The sequence below is a fragment of the Microcebus murinus genome, chromosome 10 (assembly GCF_040939455.1).
Source record: "Microcebus murinus isolate Inina chromosome 10, M.murinus_Inina_mat1.0, whole genome shotgun sequence".
In the NCBI taxonomy this organism is placed as follows: domain Eukaryota; kingdom Metazoa; phylum Chordata; class Mammalia; order Primates; family Cheirogaleidae; genus Microcebus; species Microcebus murinus.
The window spans coordinates 16,932,797-16,949,441 of NC_134113.1; the positions used below are offsets into that span (position 1 = coordinate 16,932,797).

General features: G+C 37.8%; 1 protein-coding gene across 6 annotated transcripts in view; it reads left to right on the forward strand.

Annotated features, from left to right (window-relative positions):
• Window positions 1-957: 957 nt before the first annotated feature.
• The window catches only part of SLC41A2 (solute carrier family 41 member 2), a 121,515-nt gene continuing 105,827 nt past the window's right edge, over window positions 958-16,645 (forward strand). Inside the window, exons 1-2 of one of the 6 annotated variants that reach the window (XM_012772736.3) lie at window positions 958-1,092; window positions 10,674-10,862. The gene's annotated coding sequence lies outside the window, so the exon portion shown is untranslated. Of the gene's footprint in view, window positions 1,093-1,126; window positions 1,247-9,024; window positions 9,111-10,673; window positions 10,863-10,887; window positions 10,949-16,645 lie in introns of those variants that run through there. The other 5 variants (XM_012772738.3, XM_012772737.3, XM_012772739.3 and 2 more) reach the window with 5 other exon arrangements.

Genomic DNA, 16,645 nt, shown 5'->3' on the forward strand with positions numbered 1-16,645 from the left:
AAGCACTCTGCCTGGAAGGTGAAGGTTAAAGCTCAAAGTCTGATGGCAAATGCAGAAGGAAAAAAACTGGATAAATGTATGCTGGTGTCCTTTAGTACCACAAAAGCTGCTACTAAATAAATCACTGGTGTGACTTGGAATTGGTGGAAGCTGTAATTTGAGGAAAAGAGGCACTGGCTGTGTACTAGTTAAAATGACAGTCTTCCCCTCAGAATAAGTGCCTGAGGAGAACGCTTTTGCTGTGTTCACAGGAGTATCCCTGGGGCATATCTCGTTACCTGAACCATATACAATAGGCGCTCAATAAATAGTTCTTAAATAAAATAAATGAGCTATTAGACTTCCACTGCAGACTTTGGTCCAGTTTTACTTAGGTTTAAAAGCAAGTGTGGGCAAACTTGAAAAGCCTGGCACCCCAGCCAAGTCCTCAGAGCCCCATGGACTTTGCTCCTGCTACTCCCCCCACCGGGAGGGTGCGACGGGGTGCTCTAAACCTACCCCTAAGCGGTGGTCCACCCTCGGCCCTCTCAGCCCTGGCTCACGCACCGCCCACACTCTGCCGATCGCCAAAAGGCATGTGCCTTGGTTTTGATCCCAGGCTGGAAGAAACAGGAACCCAGCCAAAAGGAGGCCCGTGGTCTGAGAACACGAATCATGAGTCATGGATTCGGGGTTCGGACCTTGCAGCAGCGGGTGATGTGGCTGTGCGTGGGTTGGCGGGGAGGAGGGCTGCTGAAGGAGGCCACAGCCTTTCTCTCCAGGGCAGGCTGCCCTGAAATGTGCCCTCTTGCTCTCGTCCAGCCCGCTCCCGGCAGGAGTCCGTCGCAGCGCAGCCAAGGGTCTGGGAGGCGCGGCGCCCGAACTCCGGGTCGCCGCCCCGCGGCCACATCACCAGGCCTGGGCTTCCCCTCGGGCGGCGGCGCGGCTGCGCCTGCGCGTGGCGGCCGCGCGGGGCGGGGCGGGGCGGCCGGGAGCGAGCGGGCCGCGGGCGCCGGCGCCCGGGCTGTCAGCGCGGGGCTGCGACCGCGTGAGGAGGCGCGCCAGCACGAAGGAGCCGCGGGCTGGCGGCCGCCACCGGAGCCCGGGGACGAGGTGAATGCCCTTCCATCCCCTGCCCCAGGTGTCTCGCTCTGGTCTGAGGAGATGGGGTCCCCTCTCCTCTCACCCGCCGCCGCGCTCCGGGGCAGGTGATAATGGAGGGAAAGTCTGGGCTTCGGCCGCGGCGCCGCGCTGGAGCGCATCCCAGGTAGTGGAGGGAGGTGGGGCGGGAGCCGGGCTGGGACCGGCGGCGGGACTCGGGAGGGCGGGGGCGGTAGGGGCGGTGGGCGCGGCCCCGCCGGAGCCGCCGTGCCCACCGCCGTGCCCGCCCCGGGCCCCTCTCCGGCCGGCGGGCAGCGCCCAAAGCCGGCCCGCGCGCCCGCCCCAGCTCGGGCTGAGGGGAGGCTGCCCCGGCGCCGGAGCAGAGCCGGCCACCTCGGGCGAATGGTCCCGGGCGCTGGGGACGGGCGGTGGCAGAGCGATGGGTGGAAGGTGAGCCCAGATGGAGATGCTGCTGAGGCAGGCTCCGGCACACCCCTGATTCCTGCTTCAGGGCTCGACAGTTGCCCTCATCCCCGTGTTCTTTCATTCTTTTCTTTTTATATGTATGGAATATACCTCAATTTTAAAAGTCCAAATGTGCATTTATAAAAAGAGATGACACGAATGCATTTATTACTTATATACATTTATATGTATATTATGTATGTCATCTTTTTTGTAAATGAGCAATTTTAAAAATTGAAATCTAGATCACATACCTTAAAACATCCTAAAGTGTGGCTTTTAGTATATTCCCAAAGTTTTGCAACTATCACCACTATCCAGATCATCATCCCCCAGACACCCTGTTTCTCTTAGCAATGACTCCTTATTTTCCTTTGACCCCTCCCCCTGGCAAACACTAATCTAATCTACTTCTTGTTTCTGTGGATTTGCCTGTTGTGGAAATTTCATATAAATGGAAGCATAGGCTATGTGGCTTTTTGTATCTGGCATCTTACACACAGCATAGTGTTTTCAAGGTTCATTCATGTTGTAGCATGTATCAGTACTTTTATTTTTTAATAGCTGTTTAATATTCCGTTGTATTGGTGTATCACAATACCACATTTTATTTATCTGTTCATTAGTGGATGGGCATTTGGGTTGTTTCCACTTTTTGGCCATTGTGTATAATACTGCTGTTAACATTTGTGTACAAGTTTTTGTGTGGACATATGTTTTCAATGCTCTTGGGTATATACCTAGGAGTGGAATTGCTCTATGTTTAATTTTTGGAGGAACTGCCATGCTTTTCTAAGCAGCTACATCATTTGACATTCCCACCGAGTAGTGTATGTGATTTCTTCACATTCTCACTAACTCTTGTTATTTTCTATTGGCTATTTTTTATTGTAGCCATCTAGTGGGTGTGAAGTGATATTTCTTTGTGGTTTTAGTTTGCATTTCCCTAATGACTAGGGATGTTGCATATATCTCTTTATGTGCTTATTGGCCATTTGTATATTTTTGAAGAAATGTTTATTGAAATCCTTTGCCCATATTTAAATTGGGTTATTCGGCTTTTTATTGTTAAGTTTTAGTGTTCACTGATAGAAAAATATTCTAGGTTGAGGTACTCACACTGATTAAATAAACCCAAATCAACCTGATATCAAAAAATGTAATGTTTATACTTGGATAATGGTTGAATAAGTGCCATGTGAGTCTTTCAGAATACCCTGCCTGTTAATTCTTGGGCATCTTACTTCCCCTTTCCATTTTCTGGTATCTTGAGAAAAGCCACAAAAGGGGTGTTCCTGACAGAGTCAAGGGAGACTACCCATAGTTGGCATTTTCATATAGTCTATGCTCAGTTTGAAAAGTCCCAGTATCACTTTAATTACAAATAATTTATGTTGTTGGCTAACTAAACAAACTAATAATAAATGGCAAGCACAAACTACTCAAAATTTCATATGCTTCTCAGCAAAGTGAAGGATAGTATTTTCATAAGTTTGTATAGTTTTATTACAATTATGTTTGTAAGTGGGTGGGTAAATAAATATTTTTTTATGGCGTTGAAGTTGAGAGCTACTTACAGCCAAATGAGTGCTGCTATGCTTATTTCATGGTTAGTTTCTGAGTACACACAAATTTAGCATCAGGTCTTTCATAGCAAAAACCGCTTAAAAAGACATGACACTTCTCAGGAATTCAAGCTCATTTTTACATTGAGCTAATATGACTATTGTTAAGGAAAAAAATTATTCAATGATACTTGTTAAAGCACGGTAAGAAAGACTTTATTTAGGACCACTATAGTATGTGTAGGGACCATGGGGATTTTACAGTGAGGGAGAGAGACTAGGCTCAACTCTGAATACAGCATGAGCAAGTAGGAATTATAGCCAAGAAGCAAGATTGGGGTCAGTGGACAGAAAACTACTCAGGAGAAACATAAGGGTTAATGGGTATTTAGGCCAAACCAACCTAACAGGATTCTTTGGAAAGCAGGCTAAGGTGATCAAACATCACCTGGGAGATAGTGGAAGATGAGGAACCTCAGCAGGTATCTGAGCATGATCAGATAGCAAGGGTGAGGGGTTCTTGCTAAACTGATTTAGCAGGGTTTTTTGCTAAAACTGCATTTTATAAGGAAGTGCACAGATGGGCCTCAGAGAAGGTTCAGGAGCCCTGACTAAAGTTTGGTCAAGCAAAGGATCTTTGTTACTGTTTAAAAGTATACTACCAAATTTCAGAAACTTTATAGAAAATAAAATTAAGGATTTCCATATTGAAATGATGGATAAGCAACGGATTAAAATGTGTGAAATGCAGCCTAATCCTGCTCTTCAACCTGTAAATTATAACACAATGGAAGCATGATTTAATCCTTTTATGTCTCATTGCCTTTATTAGAAAAATGAGGCTGATAATTTTAGCATATAACCTGAGTGTATTTTTGTTTTGTTTTAGCTAATAAAATTATCATCAAATATATTGAAAATTTAAACTATCCAACCTAATATTGATTGTTACCGACTTACCTGTTGGATGTACAAATATCCTACAACAACAGATACTTTCCCAAGTTGTCCTTGTCTGCCCCTGGAGTTTTTAGTGCCATTTATTGAGAAAGACTGAAAGTGGGAAACAGTGAAAATTGGGAACAGCCATGGGGGTATGCCCCCTGGCAAATGATGGTCAGAGCTGACCTGCCCCCTTTATGGTAGACTTACCGGGATCCCTCATCTTTTCTCTGAAATTACTGTAGTAAGATTTATTTAGCTTAAAAATATATAGAAGTAACAACTATGGAAACATATATGTGGAAATGGCTAAAACTGTCAGTTATTCTATTTTAATGTGAAAGGATTTAGTCAGATTACTTTCTCCTTGATCAACTACACTGAGGAAATGGGAGTTTTGACTTGAGAAGGGATAGGAGAGGTATGTATTATGGGATCGTGGAACATTTTGGAAGTTTGGACAAAACTTGCCCAAAATCATGGATGTTGAAAGTGGAGGACTTAGATGGCATGATGGGTCTGGAAGATGAGAAAAAGCAAAGCAAGAATGAAACAGTTTGGAAGGAAAAGTTGTAGGATATAAAGACAGAATCAACTTATTTAGCCGTGTTGCCCAAGAAGAATATCTAAATAGGAAAAGTGGAAGAAACCTCCTTCATTTGATTTCTCTTCCTTTTTGGCTCACCTTATTCTTCCTCACTGCTCTCCTAGGACCTAGAAATCAAACTGGGATTACTCTTGTTCATGTTGAAGCTTTTCAGGGGGCTAATTATACCTCTTCTCTCTCTAGGTTCTGTTCAAATTGAGATCAGATTCAAGAAGTCAAATGGGGATTAAAATACTATTAAAATAATAGATTGATTTCCATTTCTGGTAAAGCTGAGTACTCAGCTTAGATCTGTGCTTACTCTGTTCCTTCTTAATTTAGAACTGTAGGACCTAAAACAAGTCAGGTCTCTCTAGCCCAAGGGAAAGTCCTATCCTAAGGAGCTTACCTGGTAAGAATTGAAATGGAAAGGAAAACTTTCTTTCCTTGAGGGCATGCCAGTCCAAGGGAGCCAGTGCCTGCCGCTGGGGTGGAGCCTATCTGCCATCTGGAACATTGACCTTTGTCCCTGTTTTAGAATTAGATAAGTCACTTTACTGTAGGAAGAACTAGGGATAGAAAAGTGTTCCTTTAAGCTTGTTTTCTCCTACTTACAGAAGTGAGAGTTCTATCCTCATTGGTCATTGCAGAGAGTGAAATAAGCACCCATACTCTCATCCTTAAGTGTGTTGTGTGTAGCCTAGTGTTTTGTAGGCTAGCCTAGGAACTTAGTCACCATTTGTAAAAAACAGATTACTAATATATTTTCCTTGGAAATAACCATCTTAAAAGTGGGTGATCATTTTATTGTGTGATTAAATATATAGATTATTCAAGTCGATTTCCTTGTTTTACTCCTCAAATATTTATTGAGTGTCTCCTATGTAGCAGGCACTGGGCTAGGCCCTGGGGATTCAGTGGTGAACAAGAATGGGTACTTGCTCTAGGAATTCACAGTCTAGAAAAACAATTAGTGCAAGTACAGTTACAATAAAGCGTAACTATTGGTTAAGTGTAATTTGGGAACACAGAGGAAGGGGAACTAATCTAAGAGGGCCTCTTAAACATCAAATGATGTTTAAGAGCTGAGATCATAAGTAGAATAGGAAGTTGCCAGGTAAAAGAGAAGACTGAGGATCAGGCAAAAGAACATGTGGAAAGACCAAGAAGAAAGAGTGAGAATGTGGTACTCTAAAGTATTTTTTAAACTGCAGGCACCTAGTAGTGGATTGTGAAATCAAGTTAGTGGGTTGTGATCAGCGTGCCTTGAAAAAGACATAGAAAATAAGAGTTTGTCACACATAGATACTTACTAGATTATAAGGGTACGTGGGAGTGTTTATGCAAGACTTAGTTAACCTTATTAAAGAATTTGGATTTATCTTAGAGGAAATAGGAAGCCATTGAAAAGTTTTAATCAGGGCCTGATTAGATTCATATTTTCTAAAGATCCCTTTAGGTACCTGGTCTTTCTTAACTCAAATGTAAACTTCCAAGTCCTTGGCCCAGTATTACAGGTATTCCAAAACTCAGTTCCAATCTATTTCTTTCATAGAATCTTCCAGTGGGAGGATTCCTTGTTTGCCCAAGTATTAGTACCATTGCACCAAGACCAAAACGTTTGTGAGAACAGACCTTGATTCTGTCCTTTCACATCGAATCTTTGGCAACTAGCATAGCGCCTGGTTCACAGTAGAGACTAAGCAAATCTTTGTTGATAGAGTCTAAATATCTTTAATATTGGAAGCGTTACATAGTACCGTGTTTCTCCGAAAATAAGACCTACCCATAAAGTAAGCCCTAGCAGGATTTCTAAGCATTTGCTCATATAAGCCCTACCCTGAAAATAAGACCTATGATGGGTGTGGCTACGCAGCGTATCTGCACAACCCATGCATTTTATCATGGAGCAGTAAAGACCAGCAGCCCTTCTCATCTGCCCCATGAGAGCTGTATTGCTCAACATGAGAGATTGGGGCCAATGGTTCTAAAGGAAATAGAATCATAAGAAATTCGGGATGGAATTCAGGATTTGGAGAGTTATGATGATGTTCCAGAAGAAGATGACTTAAGTATATTTGAATAAATGTAGATTGTTGTACCATACTTAAAAAAATAACACACATGCCCTGAAAATAAGCCCTAGGGTGTCTTCTTGAGGAAAAATAAATATAAGACCCTGTCTTATTTTCGGGGAAACACGGTAGTATAAATGACTTTGCCATTTCTAGTAATATTCATTCACTTTTGGACAAAGAAAAACATTTCTTTTTTTAGAATTTTTTTTCACTTGAAATATTAGTGATAGAACTATATTCACTTACTTTAAAAGGCAATTTGGCAAAAATACATTATATTAAAGCAGTAGTAGAGATAGTAAAAAGAACAATAAAGTTTCTGGTTTTGAAGTTTCTCCTCCCAAGAAGTCAGGGCAATGACACAAATTATTCCAGGAGTAAGCAATCAGCAATCATTTATATTTTGTTTGAACATATAGGCATTCTCTGAGTACTCACCAAAAGGCAATTTTAGAAAATGGCTGAGAACAAAGGGAATAAATTAGATTAAAATGTATCAATCACATGAGCTTAATGGAGAGTCAACAGAAAATAGATTTTACTCTTAGAAGAAATAAAAATAGAACATCCATATACACTAAAGAACTTACAAATAAGAGTTTAATGATGTCAGTTTGTTGAAAGAGAATGATTCTACTGTCACAGTATTATGACTTCACAGAATTAAATTGTGAAACCCAACTGTGAAGGAAAAATTCTTTCAGTGTATGGTTCTGATAAGTGGCAAGAGAAGTTATGAAAAATTCATGAAAGGTAGAGAGATTTCAGTTCTGATTCAAATTTATCTTAGTATATATTTGGGGTGTGGAAATTTTGCTAATTAGCTGTTTTAGTTAGATTTTATATATCTTAAATGAAAGAATGCTAGAATCAAATTTTACTAATACAGGACGGCTTTTAAGAATACTCATTGAATTTTATATTTTTATGTTCCACAGAGTCCTATTTTAAGCAGTGCATTGTAGAACTAAATTGAAACTATTAACTTGTATAAGTGTAGCATATGGAAATAATTCTAAATATGGGAAAGAATTATGCATAAAGATGTTCATTTTCATTGTAATTTAGTCAAGAAAATGTCCTGCTATAAGGAAATTATTTATTAAAATATAGCAATCCATTTGAAGTTTAACCACTAAAAATACTTTTTAGAGCAATGTTTTCCTCCTATTACTTCTTAAATTAAAAAACAAAAAGTGTTCAATGTAAAGAGAAGTTCAAATAATATAAAAAGGTGCAGGATTAAAAAAAGGGAAAATGATATTTCACATCCTCCTTTTCACTCCCTCCCCAGTCTAGGCAAACCCAGTTCCTACAGGTAAATGCTTTATTTGGTATCTGTCCTTTGAGACCTTTTTTTGACCCAGTGGTTTTCAAACTGTGAGGAGAGGTTTTAGGGACTTTTCAAATTGGGTAAGCTGGGGACTGAGTGGTGGAAACCAGGTCTGTACTTGCTTCCACTAGTACTACTTTGCTTTTACAAATCTGGTTTATATATTGAGATTTTAGATAGGGCTTTATTTAAACAAATTTGCCTCTGAATTAAAAATAAAGGTTCAAAAACAACTGTCCTAATTTAGAAAACAAAGTCCTAAGCCCCTAGTCAGGAATTCTGGTTCCCAGTTTACCATTTTGCTGCTTGGTCATGTGAATCTTCTGCTCAGACCTATCCTTTTCACCATTAGTATTCTGCCTGGTTACTATTCACCTTATTGGAATGCCCTCCTCTTCCTCCTCCTTCTTCCCCCTCCTTTCCTCCTCCTCCTCTTTCCTCCCCCTCCTCCCTCTTCCCCATCCTCCCTCTTCCCCATCCTCCCTCTTCTTCTTTCTTCCTCCCCCATTTCTCTAAATCTTACCTGTTCTTTATATTTCAGCTCACCATCATTTCATTCATTTCTCCTTTCAACGTATATTTGGTGAACACTTACATTTTGTCCATTACTGAGTGGGGAATATGCAGAATTGTGTATGAAAAGCTCATAGACTAGTAAAGGTGACCTTCATGTAAATAAGTGTAATAATGTATTATACTAGTATGCATTATAATACTATATTAGTATTATAATGTAAGAGCATTCTGGGAGCAGGTACTAAAGTTACAAGTGATCTCTTCTATACTATTTATGGCACTTATAAACAAGGTGATTTATGATGTAATTGTCTCTGGGTCTTCAGAAAATATTTTGTTCATTTATTAATCGAGTAATAGAAGATAGTACAGAGAGTTCACCTGTGAATCTGGGAAGAAGCTGTTTTCGTTCTTGAGCAATCAACTGTTAAAAAATAACTTGAATACAATTTACTGGGTTCCAGTGTTGGGCATGAAGGGACCTGGGAGGGAACACTGGAGAGATCTTGGTTTTTCAGTCTTTGTGCCCGGGGCCACTTACACTGGTAAGTGCTTGTAAGTGTAAGTGCTTGCAGTGGCATCCTTATCATTACCTGGTTCGTTAGAAAGTTGTGAAGTCAAGTCCTATGTCTTTATCTTACTAACTTTATGACTTTGGGCATATTACTTAACCTCCTTGAGACTCAGTTTCCTACATTGCAAAGTATGAACATGCCCATCTCCTAGGTTTTTTTTAAAAAAATTAAATGTGCTAAGTACATTTAAGGTTATTCTTTTTGCTCTAAGTGGTATTGATGTTATGTAGAAAGAGTGATCTATTTTCCTTTAGGTTTAAGTTTTTTAATTTTTTGGAGGATTTATTGATTAGACTCCAGTTCTTTGGAGCTGTGTGTTTTTATTCTCAAAGTGACTTTTTGATAAACTGTTCATATTCCTGATATAAATGAAATCATGGCTGTGAAAAATGGAAGATGGCACAAATGTGAGTTCTCTGAAAGTGTTTAGGATGAATTTATTGATTGAAGGCTGTTGCCTTTTAGTTGTACTGTTCTTATTGGAGAATGTGTGGAAAGGGAGAAGGAGGAAAGAAAACAGAAGAAATTTTAGAGCTCCTAAGAATTTTAGAAATAGAGGACACTGGCAGGGCGTGGTGGCTCACACCTATAATTCTAGCACTCTGGGAGGCTGAGGCAGGCAGATCATTTGAGCTTAGGAGTTCGAGACCAGCCTGAGCAAGAGCGAGACTCCCCCCCCCCCACTAAAAATAGAAAGAAATTAGCTGGACAACTAAAAAAATATGTAAGAAAAATTAGCCAGGCATGGTGGCACATGCCTGTAGTCCCAGCTACTCAGGAGGCTGAGGCAGAAGGATTGCTTGAGCCCAGGAGTTTGAGGTTGCTGTGAGCTAGGCTGATGCCACGGCACTCACTCTTTGAGACTCTGTCTCAAAGAAATAAAAAAAGAAAAATAGAGGACACTGTAAATAACCAAAAATAACTGTAGAATAAAATTTATTAGGAAATTTTTATTGCTATTTTATGAAATACAAAAAGCAGGATACAAAACAGTATGGATGGTATCAGCCTAGTTTTGTGTAAAATATATATTTGGGAAAATATAATAAAGTTATTATATGTACCAATATGTCATCAGTGATTATTTCTGGATAGTAGATTTCCAGGATAAATAGTTTTTGTTTATTCTTGACTTTTTTCTTTTTTTATATTGAATATCTATTATGTGAAGAAAAAAAGAATGAAAGAGAACTCTGTGCCAGTAGATATTAAAAACACACTTTGAAATGATCTGGGAAAGAAAGGTAATCAGGACATTTTTATGAGCAAAGACCACTATATGGCAGCTGTATTGGTCTTTGGGCTTGAATTTTGGGTTGGGTAGAGCCCTTCTGAAAAGGACTGCTTAAAAACCACAAGAACAACAAAACCTGATATTTGAATAAAAAAGGGCTCAACTCTGACCAAAGGGTTGAAGAGAAACTTGATTGCAGGGAGTAAAGATACTGAACTTAGGTCATTGTTTGAATTTGATGCCAAGATAATTGAGTAATATGACACTGTGTACCTGTAACTTACCTAATCTGCAAATAGTCTCTTCTAGAGAGTTGGTGCACTTAAGGAAAGTGCAGTTTGGGGAAGGTAGAAGATCTGTCTTCATCCCCTTGGGCGGTGCCATTGTGAAGGTATCCCAGCCAGGGAAAGTGATGTTAGGCCCACCGCCTGAGGAAGACCTTGGTGTGGGAGCTGTCCTGCCCTGCCTATTTCATCATCTCATGGAAGGTAATGTGCAGCCAACTCCTGAGGTGTTGCTTCATCCTGGGGATGGGGGGAAGAGAAGGGCCTGTGGGTGAATAGAAGTGCCCTGAGTAAGTATGTGAAATGTGATAGCCATGGAAATTATGGGACATTCTTGGTTTAAAAATGTAGAATAAAAATTATAACTTTAAATGTGGCAAATAATTTTTTCCTTTTACTTTTCTTAAAAAGGAAGTTTTGTTCTTTTTTTTTTTCCCCCAGTAGAATCCTATCTCCAGGTTGTTTTTCTTTGAAACATTGACATATTGGCTTCCTTTCTTCTTTTTTCTTAAAAAGATGATTTTTATTTATTTATTTTTTTCCTTTAAACTTTGACCTGTTGGCATCTTTTCTGTACCTTAAAGTTCTGGAAGCTTTTAATTTTTAGTTTAATTATACAGAGTCAAATGTATGTTCTAACTTGGTCCCAGAAATGGGTTTGCATTTTAAGAATTGAACTCTTAAATAAGAGTATAAGAATGTGTTAAGGGTAAAGTATTAAAGTGTACTTATGTATGACTTCTGAACAATTTCTACTTGTTTGAAATGCTGGTGAATTGTAGTTATTTAGTTTCTAAGTTTAGCTATTTCAAATTTATAAGCATCAAACAGGTCAGGAAATGTTTTATTTGTACTCTATCTTGTTACATAAAGGTGTTGAGTCAGCTTATAAAAATACCTACAAGAAATAGTGATTTTAAAATATAGAAGTACAAATTACCAGAGAAAATAAAACTAGAAGTATAATATTAATATTAGATGAATAAACTGATCATCATTTGAGTTTCAGATGTAGCTGTAAGTTTCCCCGCTGCTGAAGTAAAAAAGAAAAGCTGGTTCAATCTTTATTTAGAAAAGCCAAAATACCAGTTTTCAGAAGCAAGATCTTCTGTAGCTATAATTTTTAAATAAACTTCCATATAAGGAAGGAGGTGCTGAGTGATGAGGAGATAATGTTCTCTGAAATAGTTTGCTGGAAATTAATGTTACATGTTAGTTGTAAGAGAGAGTCATTAAGTGTTTGATAGTTTTTGAAAAAATAAGTTACATGTAAGAAATGTTAGGGTAGGGGAAATATACCTTTTTTTTTTATAATTTAAAAGCAGTTTCTCAACTTTGAAATAGAGTTCTCTAATATAACTTGTTTGCTATCCAACCATTCATTGGCTTGTTTCAAAAAGTAGCACTATTACTTTTGGTAATTGTTTGCTTGTATTATAAAAACTGTTTATGTATTGCTATCAACTTAATTAAAATTCCTAGTTAAATGATTGAATTACTTTTCACTTTTCAGTTGGTTGGTTTGATAGAAGCTGGATATAATCTTTGGCCCTTGGTAGAATAAACTGTACTTTGTTTATGCAATCCACTTAATTCTTTGGACATATACCATATTTATTCTGTCAACATTTTCTCAGTAAGCAGAGTTGGTTTAAATGTGGATTGTGTTTTAGTTGATTCATTGGCTGGCTTTTGATGTATCCTTCTTCCAAATAAAAATTCTTTTTAAAAAATTCTCTATTAATTATTTTGTGGGGAGAGAGTTTGGAGTTGTGATTCTGAGAACAAAATCAGTTGCTCTGGGGGTTTGGTTTCATTTGAAAAATTATTTGAGATGTGTTGAAGATTTGTTATATAGAGGATTTATTAGCACCACTATTATTTCTTGAGCTTTAAACAAATTCCTTATAAATGTTTAGCTGTCTTTTAGGCATACAGAAACTTTAGGATTGATAAATTTTGTGACATTACTTTTTCTATCAGTGGGCAACCTTAGAAATGAGTGATTGTTTTATACTGTCAGTTAGCTTTTAGATATCAGTTGCTGAATCATGTCCATGACTTCTAATGCTTTTGTGTTTGTGCAGAGAATTCAGGTCTACTAATTTTACAGCAATTCAGTATTACTAACATGGCAGTTAATTGGCCTTTCACTCATCTTCCATTTTTCTAAACTTGTCAAGAAAGTTTGACATCATTACCTATTACCTAAATGAAACCTATGTGAGTTCTTGAATTCAGTTTAAATAGAATGTTTCCATTGTAAGCCAAAGAAGTCAAGATTTTTCTTAGGAGCTAACTGTATATATTTCAACTATAAAGAACAAGAAAATGGAGATAATTTAGTTCCACTTTAGAGGTGAGCCTTTTAATCAGGGAGGACAGTGTGTGATAGTACTTCTTACTTTTCAATTTTCAAATGAGCTGAACAATGGTAAAATTATAGGCTAAAGTATGTAAATAACTATAATTCAGCTGTTGTTTGTACCAGTCTGAGAGTTATACCTTATAAAATTCATGAAACAGTTACTGATTGAGGTCACCTGCATTCTTTAGAATTGTTGCCATGGGATAGTTCCTTTTTCTTAGTAAACTACAAGAATTGAGCAAAAGAGATCTGTACACTTCACTTTTTCCCCCTACTTATACATTCTAAACTGGAGACCATGGATTATGTCTCAGCCAAACAGCGATAGTACATTTGGAATTCTGGAGATTTGTTTTATACTGCCATATTGAGTTTTAATTTTTGAGGGCCAAGTGATACATTAAATATCACAAGATGTTCATGATGTCATCTCGATCATGTAGGAATCGGCAGTGGGAAACCAAGTGTATACTTTTAGCTTTTAAAAATTCTCTTTTTAAAATTGTGAGTGGTAGGAAAATTGCTAATAGTGTTTTGGTTATTTAATTTTTGACTGCTCTTTTGGTATCCTTAATTCTACATTAATTTGGGTAGCTTTCTTTGAAGTGGTATAATTTTATTGTGATCTTTTGAGTGAGGTGAAAGTTCATGGTATCAGGAGTAGTGTGGTAGAAAGCGTAAAAGTGGGAAAACTGAATAAAGGAGATTTGATTGGAATAAAGGAAGCTTAGAGCAGAATAAGAGATAATAAGTTAGCTGGTCTGGGTAATCTCCTTGAAGATGTTGTGTCAGTGTGAAACAATATGGAACCAAAAAGAAATAATGTAAGGTGCCCTATGGGTGAAAATAATGAAATCAAAGGGCTAAAAATGACAAATGATTTTAGAAATAGCTGTAGGATTAGTTCCAATGGAGAAGAGAGTTCTTCAGTATGATTTAGTAGTGAAGTCTGGGGTCGGACAGTGTCCCCATGGGTTCATATGAGTTCTTATGGGACAAGGATTTGGCAAGGAGGGGATGGCAGAAAGCAGTGTTAGAGTGAACATTAGAAAATTGAAGGGATGATTATTGAAGACTATTTGGTATATGTGCTGAGAAAGGTGATCTGATGGTAAATTTTTCAGGAAAAGGGAATTTTTAATAACAAATGAGGAGGCTAAGGAGTTCAGTCCATGAAACCAGTATCTAAAAAGCTATAGGGCCTTTTAAAAGTTGTTTTTCCTTAAAATGGGAGGAGTTAGTCATTGAGGGTGATGACTTAAGTTTACACAGATTTGTATCTTTAAATGAAAATGGTTGAAAAAAATTGAGCAGCCATAAAGCCATCCTGCTGGTTTGAGTACAGAAAAAGAAAATTAAATAGGCATAAATTTTTATCTCTATGAACCTACTATAGAATTAAACTATTAGGTATATTGAGTACTTACTAGGTATTATTCAAAGGAATTTACATGCTTTTTTATAAAACAAGGAAATAATTTATATGATATCAGCTGAGGTCTGGTTTTGACCTTTCTGAAAGCTAATTTAACTGACCACATAATACATCCTGTTCTGTAACTATGCACATTTTAATAGCAAACAGAAACATAGAAGACATATACTTAAAGAGAAAACAAAAAGAACAGAATGTACACTTGCAGGTGGTGATGTAAGAATTCATAACAACTATATGACTTGACTTCTAGGTTATTTTGTGTGTGTGTGTGTGTGTGTGTGTGTGTGTGTGTGTGTATGAGAGAGAGAGAAACAGAAAAAGAGAGATAGTATTGTGGTTTTTAGTTTGTTTATACAAATATAAAAGACCTACCTGCTCAGGAAGTACAACTTTTGAGATTTTTGACTAAATGGGATAATTAATGGTAATAAGTTACATCAGAACTTTTTTTTGGTCATGTAAAGAAAATAGAATGTTAAGCTCCCATTTATTACTTTTCTTAGTAATTAGGGCATGACTCCTAACTCACAGCTCTGCTGGATTTTCTAAGCATTATTGATCTTTGCAATGGAGCAGAATGCTTCCTTTGGTACAATGGGGAGATTTTCTCCAAGATTCTGGTTTGGTAAATCTGCACTCATATAATACACTTCCTTTTCTTAACTTTAAAAAAAAAGCAATTTAATACGCAGTTTTAGCATTACTGGTTTTTGTCTGTGTATGTAAAGTAGAATGCATAAGGAATATCTGGTATCTGTTCATTTTCCTTTAAGTCAATGTTTCCCTGACGTTGACTCTGTAGACCAGTGGTAAACTATGGCAAAGCTTTCACAGGGAACATGGAATGATTATTTCCATAAATCTAAATGTGTTCAATGAAAGAACTCCCTTTAGTCCAAGAGTTTTTCCCTTCTACATTTTTGGTTTTAAAATATATACTTACTTTTTAGGGAAAGATGTTTTTTAACTTGGTGTAATTTGGGGAGCAAATTTTACTTGATTTTGAGATTTAACTGTTTGGAAACCACTGTTTTAAAATCCCTTGACCATAGACTGGAACCTTTTGGTGCTCAGTAGATCAGAGAGACTCTCCTAAACTAAAATGGATAGGAATGTGTGGGTCAGATTCCCTTTTACAATATAGACTTTTTTGGTTAGCTTTTGTTGGGTTGTGCTGTAGTGATAAACAATGCCAAGCTCTCAGTGGCTTTCAGTGTCCACACTTCATTTCTTTCTCCTGGTATGTGTTGCCTGTGGCTTGCTGTAGGTTGGCTGTGCCAGCTGCAGCTCTCCACATGTCTCTCTACTGCGATGCAGTCTGAAGAAGCAGCACCTGTCTAGGATGGGCCATTGTCATGACAGAGGGAAAAAGGAGACATAGCTGAATTGTTTGTGTTTGTAGGTGTCACTACTTTCCTTATTCCATTGGCCAAAATGAGTCACATGGCTAAACCTGATGCTACTGGAGATGAGAAAGTATAATTCTCCTAAAGTCCTTGCAAATACCATGGCAACAAGTAGCAATAATAATCCTCTTACAGGAGGGAAACAATAATTGGGAATAATAATAAGATCTATCACAATATCATTCATACTGATGCACTCTTATAATGTATATTCACAGTTTAAAGAACAATAATAAATGCTTAGGTACCCACCACCAAGCTTAAAAAATATAACCAATGCCTTTGAAGCCCCATGTGTTTTTGTACTATTTCACTAAATATAACCACTCTCTTGAAATTTGTAATACCCTTTTCTTTATTCCATGATACAAATATGCCACAGTTTATCCTTTCTCATGGAATAATTTCATTTTTTTTTCCTAGTATGAACAATGCTACTAAGAACATTGTTTTTTGTGTCTCTGGTATACAGTGCCAGAGTTTCTTCAGGGTAGGTAATTAGAGATGGAATTACTACATTGTGAGCACATGCCTCTCAGTTTTAGTAGGTAATGCCAAATTGTTTCCAAAGTGGTTGTAACAGTTTACACTTGCACTGTTTGCACTGGTAGTATTGTGTGTGTTACTACTGCTTATATCCTTGTTTACACTTGAAAGTCTGACAATATTGAATTTTTAGTCTAATGGGTATAAGTCACATTCCATTTTGAATGTATTGGTAGGTGCTTTTCAAACTTTAATGTGTATACACATCCTTTGGGATACTATTAAAAGT